This window comes from Xyrauchen texanus, chromosome 15 (genome assembly GCF_025860055.1).
Source record: "Xyrauchen texanus isolate HMW12.3.18 chromosome 15, RBS_HiC_50CHRs, whole genome shotgun sequence".
Taxonomy (NCBI): Eukaryota; Metazoa; Chordata; class Actinopteri; order Cypriniformes; family Catostomidae; genus Xyrauchen; species Xyrauchen texanus.
In genome coordinates this window covers 29,862,791-29,872,714 of record NC_068290.1, presented here as the reverse complement: position 1 = coordinate 29,872,714, position 9,924 = coordinate 29,862,791, and positions in this window count along the sequence as shown.

The window sequence follows — 9,924 nt, the reverse complement described above, 5'->3', positions numbered from 1 at the left end:
ATCAAGGTGTCTTGCTTTATTGTGTAGGGTTAACCCTAACCCTGCTTAACGAAAATTACCCCATAGTACCACCTAGAGTTCAACCAGTGGTAATACCGGTGTTCGTCGGTTTCCTGTGAAGTTTCTGCGACCAACTGACCAATCAAAACTTGGTCGACTAAGACTCTTCTCATTGACTAACATTTGGTTGACTATTAGGGGGCAGCCCTAAATATCAGCACTCTTAGAACGCCAGAAGCCCAATCAAATTAGACGAAAAGAAATAACTGTTGTGTAACAATAAAAGTTTTTCCTTTGCTTCATGAACAGAAGCAAAGTGTGATTTAAAATTATTTCATTGGTATTTCATCATCTATTTGCCTAGTGAGGAAATGAAGGGGAAAAGGACAAAAAGACACATCTTTGTAAAATAAGGGAGGACCTTCACTCCTCAGCTGTTAACTGATGTGTCCATGATTAAGAGTTCACCCAAGCAACTCCTTTTCTTTCGAATGGACATCAACATATAACTCACTTTGCTGGACAAACAAGGTCCAGATCTGAGCAACATCCAGGCAACCTGAAGTATGTCCTCCTCCTCCTCCTTCTCCAACAGAAATATATAAAGTTAAGCAGTCACAGGGTTGGGGTGACTGTGCCCTCAATGGGAGATCACCCTGAAGATTCAGAGTGATTCACGAGAGGTGCAAAGACTAGAGATAGTGTGGACAGAGCAGTGTTATTTACATTAGAGCACCATCTGAGGCATTTGGCCGTCGGAACCTCCCTACCATACACTTATCTGACCTCCAACAGAAAGAGAGAAAGAGAGGGCTGTGAGACAAAAGAGATATGCCTTCATCCAAATTCCAAGAGTTGCCATTTAAATCTTTTCACCTCTTTCTGTCTCAATTTGCTTCTTCTGACTCTTCTGTTTACCTAGATATCTACTGTACGAAATACATAGAAAGACATGTAACTTTGTATATACAACCTCAGTGGTTCTCAACTTTTTTTGGTTAATGTCTCAGATTTTACATGTAAAATGTAATGCTGTAGATTATAAGTAAATATTATTTATGATTGTTTGTTATCTTTACAATGTGTAATTGTGTGTTAATCCTAAAGTAAAATACCTTGTCATATTTATTTTCTAATTTAAGTTCATTTCACTGGTAAATAAAAGTAAATTTTACTGAACTTTTCAAAGCTGGTGTTCCCAGCATGCACTGGGCTTGAATAATTAATGAGCTTTGATGACCTAATGACTGATTTCCCACCAAAATAACCCAGAGGTTGATTGGTTGCACAGCTTTTAAAATCAACAACAACAGCTTTTTCTCCCCTTATTGTAAAAGTTTACAAGGCTTCATATTATGCTATCTTAACAATGCATAATTATGGTTAGTTTCAATTTATTATCTTTTACAGAATTTAGCCTGGTTTTCTCCTGCTGTCCATGACCAAATCAGAACCGAATTGCAACCACTTTTTGAGAACCACTGCTCTACCTAACTTTTTGTTTGATTTGGCTTATTTTCTTTTGTTGCTGTGAGAGAAGCATTGCAAGATACCACACATATTTCTATCAGCTTTCCTCCAGTACAAAGCATTCTGTTGCCTGTGGTCAAGGGACCAGGAATTCCTGAGCTCTCTGCACATTGCTGTGTTCTCTATCTGACCTTAAAACAATCAGAGTAAGCACACAGAGGTTCCTGAGAGAGCCCAGACCCCTACTGTGTCCTCAAAACCTGCTCTCTCCAGCGTGCAGCCTTAATCAAACATACTGTCATGCTGTTTACTAGAGCACACAGGGGAAACAACGTGTAGGAGCCCTGAAGTCTCACCATTAACCAGGACCATCTGAGTGTGTATGTGCCTGTGCTTGTTTGAGTGAGGATGTGTATGTTTGATTTGAAAGGACAACATATATTTGAATTATATTTAAATATTTGCAGATCAAAACATCTTAAACCCTTATTTCAGGGTCCTTTTTTCCTGTAAGATATGTATTTGTATGTTTGAATAGAAACAGAGGTCTTTCTGTGTGAGCTGCTTCATTTCCTGCTTGTAGAAAGCCTGTTTCCTGAGCTGTGTGGAGCCAAAATCTGTCTCCTCAGAGAGGGAATTCAGAAAAGGGTCAATTGCACTTGTTACATCTCAGGTTTCCCTCTAGCAACCCCCTTACTTTACTCACACAGGACTGAATTCTCAGCTGCAAGCAATTACTGCCAGGACTCACTGACTAACAGTTTCCAGATTGCCTCTTGATGGCTTCCAAATTGAGAAAGACAGTCTGGAGTATGGACAATGTAAATCCATTTCAGGATTTGTCAGTTCCAGACAGCTGGCTGGGCAGACCAAAGGCTGTGGCATTGAGAACTCAGTGGCAATCTTAACATGAAGACAAATTTTCATCCCAAGCAAACTTTCCATCTCAGTAAAAGGTCACTCGCTCTGAATTGCAAATATTGTGCAGTCAAGTAAATATTTGACTGCTTCTTGAGACGTGATGTTCATAAGCAGCGGTTGACAAGTGGAACATATCACAGTTCTGGCTCTGCTGTGAGAGAATTTTATTGTGTCATTCACACTGACTACTTCTACAGACCTTTTCTATCTATGAGTAAACAGATACAATACACCAACACTCTTCAAAAGTTGTAAAGGGCCCTAAGAGAAGAAAATCTAACAGACCAGATTCAACTTTATTCAAAGGAACAAAAACAAGAAACCATATGCTTTTATCTTTATTACATATTTCCACAATGATTGCATTTACATGTATAAGAATATTTAGATCTTTATCAGAATATTGTGATATTCATATAATGTAAGTGTCATGTAAATGCTTTAACTTGATTGCCGTAACCATATCTAGTAAACCAGAGAACATTCCAGTTAAATTCGAACAATACCACTGGCAAATGCTTGTGTTAATTCGAATTTTGAGTCATGGAAACATCTTATTCAGAATTTCCACTATAGCTAAACATACATTTACACTCACCTAAAGGATTATTAGGAACACCATACTAATACTGTGTTTGACCCCCTTTGCCTTCAGAACTGCCTTAATTCTACGTGGCATTGATTCAACAAGGTGCTGAAAGCATTCTTTAGAAATGTTGGCCCATATTGATAGGATAGCATCTTGCAGTTGATGGAGATTTGTGGGATGCACATCCAGGGCACGAAGCTCCCGTTCCACCACATCCCAAAGATGCTCTATTGGGTTGAGATCTGGTGACTGTGGGGGCCATTTTAGTACAGTGAACTCATTGTCATGTTCAAGAAACCAATTTGAAATGATTCGAGCTTTGTGACATGGTGCATTATCCTGCTGGAAGTAGCCATCAGAGGATGGGTACATGGTGGCCATAAAGGGATGGACATGGTCAGAAACAATGTTCAGGTAGGCCGTGGCATTTAAACGATGCCCAATTGGCACTAAGGGGCCTAAAGTGTGCCAAGAAAACATCCCCCACACCATTGCACCACCACCACCAGCCTGCACAGTGGTAACAAGGCATGATGGATCCATGTTCTCATTCTGTTTACGCCAAATTCTGACTCCATCTGAATGTCTCAACAGAAATCGAGACTCATCAGACCAGGCAACATTTTTCCAGTCTTCAACTGTCCAATTTTGGTGAGCTCTTGCAAATTGTAGCCTATTTTTCCTATTTGTAGTGGAGATGAGTGGTACCCGGTGGGGTCTTCTGCTGTTGTAGCCCATCCTCCTCAAGGTTGTGCGTGTTGTGGCTTCACAAATGCTTTGCTGCATACCTCGGTTGTAACGAGTGGTTGTTTCAGGCAAAGTTGCTCTTCTATCAGCTTGAATCAGTCGGCCCATTCTCCTGACCTCTAGCATCAACAAGGCATTTTCGCCCACAGGACTGCCGCGATACTGGATGTTTTTCCCTTTTCACACCATTCTTTGTAAACCCTAGAAATGGTTGTGCGTGAAAATCCCAGTAACTGAGCAGATTGTGAAATACTCAGACCGGCCCGTCTGGCACCAACAACCATGCCACGCTCAAAATTGCTTAAATCATCTTTCTTTCCCATTCTGACATTCAGTTTGGAGTTCAGGAGATTGTCTTGACCAGGACCACACCCCTAAATGCATTGAAGCAACTGCCATGTGATTGGTTGATTAGATAATTGCATTAATGAGAAATTGAACAGGTGTTCCTAATAATTCTTTAGGTGAGTGTATATCTGCACAAATGAAGATAAGCATGGGTGATATTAGATACAGATAGTAGGGAAAATCAAGCTACTGTATAAAACAAATTTTAAGAGGAAATAAGTGACACACATTTTGGGCAGAGCTGGAACAATGAATTGATGTAAGAGGGTGCTGTTCCACAGGCTGTCCCAGAGGCCAAAGCCTTGAATTTGATGCAAGCAACAACAGTTAACCAGTGGAACGAAATCAAGAGTGGGGTGACATGAGCCCTCTTTGGCTGATTAAAGACCAGACACACTGCTACGTTCTGGACCTTCAGCAGTGGCTTAATCATGCTGGATGGGAGGCTGACAAACAAAGCATTACAGTAGTCCAGCCTTGAGATGACCAGAGCTTGAACCAGCATATTCAGATAGGTAAGGTCAGATTTACCTGATGTGTGCTATTGTATGATGAAAAAGATATAATGAGTTGATTAAATTACTGTCCCAAATGTTGAAATGCATGGTGAAAAATGGCAAGTGCAAGCATCTCCAGTGTTTCCAGAAGAGAATAGCAGGAAAAGATTGTGCATGTCTTAGTTGATTCAAATTATGCTGATTTCATGTCTTTTCACAATGAAGGCTAAACCAGAATATGGATCTTAGTCTGCAGATTATGCACATGTAAATGTGATCATTCCAACATGTTTTGGATACATCCAATATTATATTGTACTTTAATTTAATCTGTTGTATATCTGATTTACCAATTTTACCCTAACAATCTATAATAACATTTTACAGATTTTGGTTTCTCTGTAGACTGCAGTGGTGTTATTATTGTTAGCTTGTTTGTTTACAGGCTCCAGAAAGAGTGGAGAAATTAAGACTAACCATTGACAATGTGATGACTGAAGTCCTGCCATATTGCTGTAAGCAGTCTTGAGGATGGAAAGTTTTCTCAAATAACGCATGAGAGAGGGAATGGCGAGCAGATGACGGCTGTCTCGCTCAATTAGTGAGCCAAAGTTGAGACTGTCAGAGGAAAAATATAGTGCTGTGGTTTCATCATACGGTCAGTATAAAAGAGCCAATGGAGCTTTTGGATCTTGCCGGGCAGTATATATTTCACAGTACATCCTATAGAGAAACCTTAGAAAAAAATATTTCAATTTGACATCATTGATTTTCTCTTACCAATGGAAAATACTGGACAACAATCAAAGCAAGAGAATACAAAATAACTACACTTTTGTTCATAACAGATGCAAATCAAATTCACCAAAATCAGATGAACTTCTTTAAATAGACACGAAACCCTTTTAACAGCATTGCATGGTCATAAAATGTGTCCCACTTTAAATCAAGTGTCTTTTAAATTGATAATCATTTGATACAATGTGCCAATTGTGCAAAACTCTCGCAAGATTTACATTTGCTGCTACCAAGGTTAGTGTATGGTAGGGTTATGTTTCGGCATATGGGTCAGTGTTATTACATATGTAATTACATTCAGGTACTTTAAATTTATGTACAATGTAACAACACTTCTATACACAATAAATGAATTGTGCGTGGTTCTGTACCCAACCATTTCTTCCTACTTGGAGCACTGGTTGCAAACAATTTTGTGATCTAACGCCCCATTTTAACCCTCAAATGTTAGTACATAGTAGTAAGTTCAAGACAGCAAATATAAAGTGGGTCCTTAAAGCTATAACAATACAGCAAAAAGATAGATCACAACCATGTAAGTGTATGTGCATTTCATCTAAGAATACATTTGAAAGCAAAGACTGAAAAAGTTTCTCATCTTTAAAGGTATTAAAAAACACTGTGCTCATTCTGACACAGTAATGATTGCCAAAGAGAGAGAAACAGCCTGAGAAGGCTTTCTGATTGGAGCCAAACCACAAGCTGCCTGTACAAAGACTGTTTCCCTAATTCTTGACTAGCACATCCAATCTCATTGCCCAAAGAGTCTGATCACACAGAACAGCTTGTGAGGCCTGAGGGGGAGAGGACTGAAAACAGAACTTGGCCCTGATTGCTTCTAACACACCGATTTTGGGTTCAAAGCTTACAGCAGTGAGAGAGAATGAGAGCCCCAAGACTGGAAGGTCAACAGACAGTGTACGAGGGGCTGGGGCACAGCGCAATCCAACCAGAGACAGCCAACAGCTGCGGAGTGACAGCGTGAGCTGCTAGACCGCACTCCTCTCTCACTATACAAAGACATCATGCCACATCGCTGTCATTGCTGTCAGCAAACTGACCAGCTTGTTAACAAAGGAAGAGCCAATCAGAGCTCTGATATACACAATATTGTCAAGAGTGTGAAGCCTTTGAGTCCTAAAGTAGCCAACCAACACGGCTGCCATGCTAGAAGTTAATTAACTAGAATTCTGTGAAAGGGGAGAAAGTGATTGTGACATCATAACAAAGGCAAATGAAAGGTTTGGGCGACTTATTCATTTAATAAGGGACACAATTTATCATTCACACAAAGAAAGTGGTTTATACTGTTATACAATGCTCTAATCACAAGTTACAGTAGTTTCTGTGTAAAACCTTGAAGTCATTTGTTCATAACTTGATGAACAAAACAACAATTCATTTAACCATAATTTTACAGTAGAAAATAAATAAATTGTCACATTATTACAAAGGCAAATTAAATGTTTGATTGACTGAATAGCATAATAAGGGATGCAATTTAGTATTCACACAAAGTAAGTAGCTACAGTATGATACTATGCAATGCTCAAATCCAGACTAATCTCATGGGAAAATCGGCAATACAAGGTCAGGTTTTTTTGTCTGTAGAAATTGAGCCATGCTTTCTGAATGTGCAAAGTGGTCCCAGTGGCTGAACCTGGACATGATCAAACATCATGCACTGCACTTACAAAGTTTGTAAACATTTGATTAGTAACTACATTAATATGCTCCTAAACATAAATATTACCTTATCAAAAGAGAAGAAAACAGTATTCTTTTCCTTTTTTTTTCTTTTTCTTTTTTTATTGACTTGATGGGAAAAGCACAGCAAGTTACATTAACAGTAGTTACTAACAGTAAGAGAACAAAACAGTGTTCTTTCACTTACTTTGCAAATATATAACAAGAGATAGAGCAAAAGCACGAACGAACAAAAGATTGGAGATCAAAAAGCACAGGCGATTTTTGGGGCATGAACAACAAACAAATTTGGTATACTATCAAATTTGGTATATATATATATATATATATAAAAATCCCTGATGTGTTTTTCCATAACTTGATGCACTCACAAAACTACAGCTAATGTGTATATTTCACCAGCAGTATGTGGTATTCACTCCCCCCCAACCTTCCTTGTTTTCTATATGAGGGCAAGGAAAGTTTAAGCATGCAGTCTTTGAAAAACAATGTTTGTGTGTTTTTCATGTGCTGAGCATAAATAATGTGTTTCTGCCATTTGCACAATATTTATTTGTGGAAGGAAAAGGTTGACATGTTGTGGACATTCAGCTCGTAAAAGCGCTCACTCAGGTCTTGTCCCTGTGCACGGTCCTGTCACATGCTTCTTGGCATAAATTATCAGCAGCAAGTGAAGAAATCATTTTATGCAAAATATTACCTCTGGCCTCTATGGTGTATACAGTCATAAATTCTGTTTGGAGCATACAACGTTTTTTATTCCAAAATATTTCAGTGACAGTTTAAAGACTCAGAAATTACTGCTAATTAAAGATGACTCATAATGAACCGCACTGTGATTGACAGAAAAAAGCTTGAACATCATTTGATGACTTTTGCAGTCATACAAATCAAGCAGAACCAACTAAATATTATGGTCAATTTTTATCACACAAGTATTCAAAGGTTTTTACTACACAGCAGAAGAAGGCAAATTGGTTGGGTTATGGGGATCAAAATACCAATATGATAGTGTTTTGTAACTACACTAATATGTTTATAATAGTGGTGTCAGTCCATTAAAATATTTAATCGTGATTAATCGAATGATTATTAGTAGGGATGGGCATTTTGGTCATTTTGTCTACTCGAGTACTCAGACTAATTACTCGAATACTTGTTGAGTACTGTATATATGACATGTCTGACAAACGTCACTGGCTTCGCATTGCATCTTGTTGTTCCAGTGTATCGTCTATTCATTATTCATATAACTCATTAAAAGAATGAGCACAATGCACATCTGTCTGTTCATCCTTCAGGTTACTGTAGTAATCTTAGTAAGCACCAGTTTTTTTAGTGACAGTCTGTTCCGTCTATTTTCAAATTGTGGTTGGCTTACGACGATTCACGCTGCTTTGAACTTCGCATGAAAATTGCTTGCAGAGAACGTCTTGTTTTGCCTTTAGCTCTGGCACTGTCCATGTAATGATCCTTCATCTGAGATGTCCGGTAGACAAAGCACAACGTGATGCAGGGTACTGATGTTTCACTCCAGCGGGTCATGTGAATGTGACTCATCACAAGTCCCATCTGGGTTTGTTTTGTACAGAATTTACAGTTAAGAGGTCCTTAACTTATCACTCGATCTAAATGTACTTTTAAATGGGTAAATGCATTAATCGTGTTAAAAAAATTATTTCTATAGTTCTAATTTACAAGTATGATAAAACAATGCGGTTAAAAACACACGATCATATCCGAAGATTTACAGTGAAATCTAACTTACAAAATGATACATTGACGCAGCAGGGCGTCTATGTATAGTGATGCACAGGGCTCTTGTACAAGTGACAAAATTTCACACCTTGGGAGTGAGAACAGTTTGTTTTCAGTCTCACGGTTGGTGTAGTTACTGCACTTTGCTGTTGTAGTGCAGGAAAAAATTGTGGATGCTTTTAGAAATTCGAATTTACTGTCAAAATGAAAGCATTACTGAAGGGTAGTGGGAAGGGACATTTGTTAATCCATGCTTCTGAGTGCTGTTTGAGCTTTGGAGTCACGCATGTCTCAGGCTGTGAGGGCACACATCTCTCCCATTCCCAGGGTTTATTATTACAAATAACCACTTCCATCTGCACGCTGACACTCAGTGGGGCACGGAGCCAGAGCAGATGCATACCAGTCTGTCCTTTTCCCAGTGAGAGAGGGTCTGTCAGCAAAGCATCTCCCCAGTTCCTTTAAAACCACCATGGAAATGGTGATAATACATAAGAAATGGACATGAGAAATCTGGAGGAATTTAGTTGATAAGTTAGAATTTGTTGGAGTTACTTCTATCTCTCTCTCTGTCTCTCTATCTGTCATTCTGTCCACTGTTAGTAGCCTGACCCTCACCTTCCACCCTGTGCCTCTTATGAGAGAGGACCTGTCAGAGATCCCTCAATCTCCTGACTGTGATTGGCAACCTTTAAAGGAAGCTCTCCAACCAGAGTGGAGGAGGTCCTGGTACAAAAGAGAGTCACCACAAAACAAACATTCTGGTGAGAATGCAGCACTAACCCACCAGTGAGTCCACAAAGACAAGAGAACAGCGGATGGGAAAACACTGAGTAAATGTTACTATGATTTTTACTTAAACTTAAAGCTTAAGTGTGTATTTTTCCTTCTTTCCCAGCTTGAAGGGATAGTTCACCCAAAAATAAAGATTCTGATGTAATTTTCTTACCCTAGTTTCATTCCAAATTTGTATGACTTACTTTCTTCAGTGGAGCACAAAAGGAGATGTTAGTGTGAATGTTAGGGAATGACAGCCTCAGTTACCATTCACTTTTAATGTATGGAAAAAAGATGCAATGAAATAGTGAC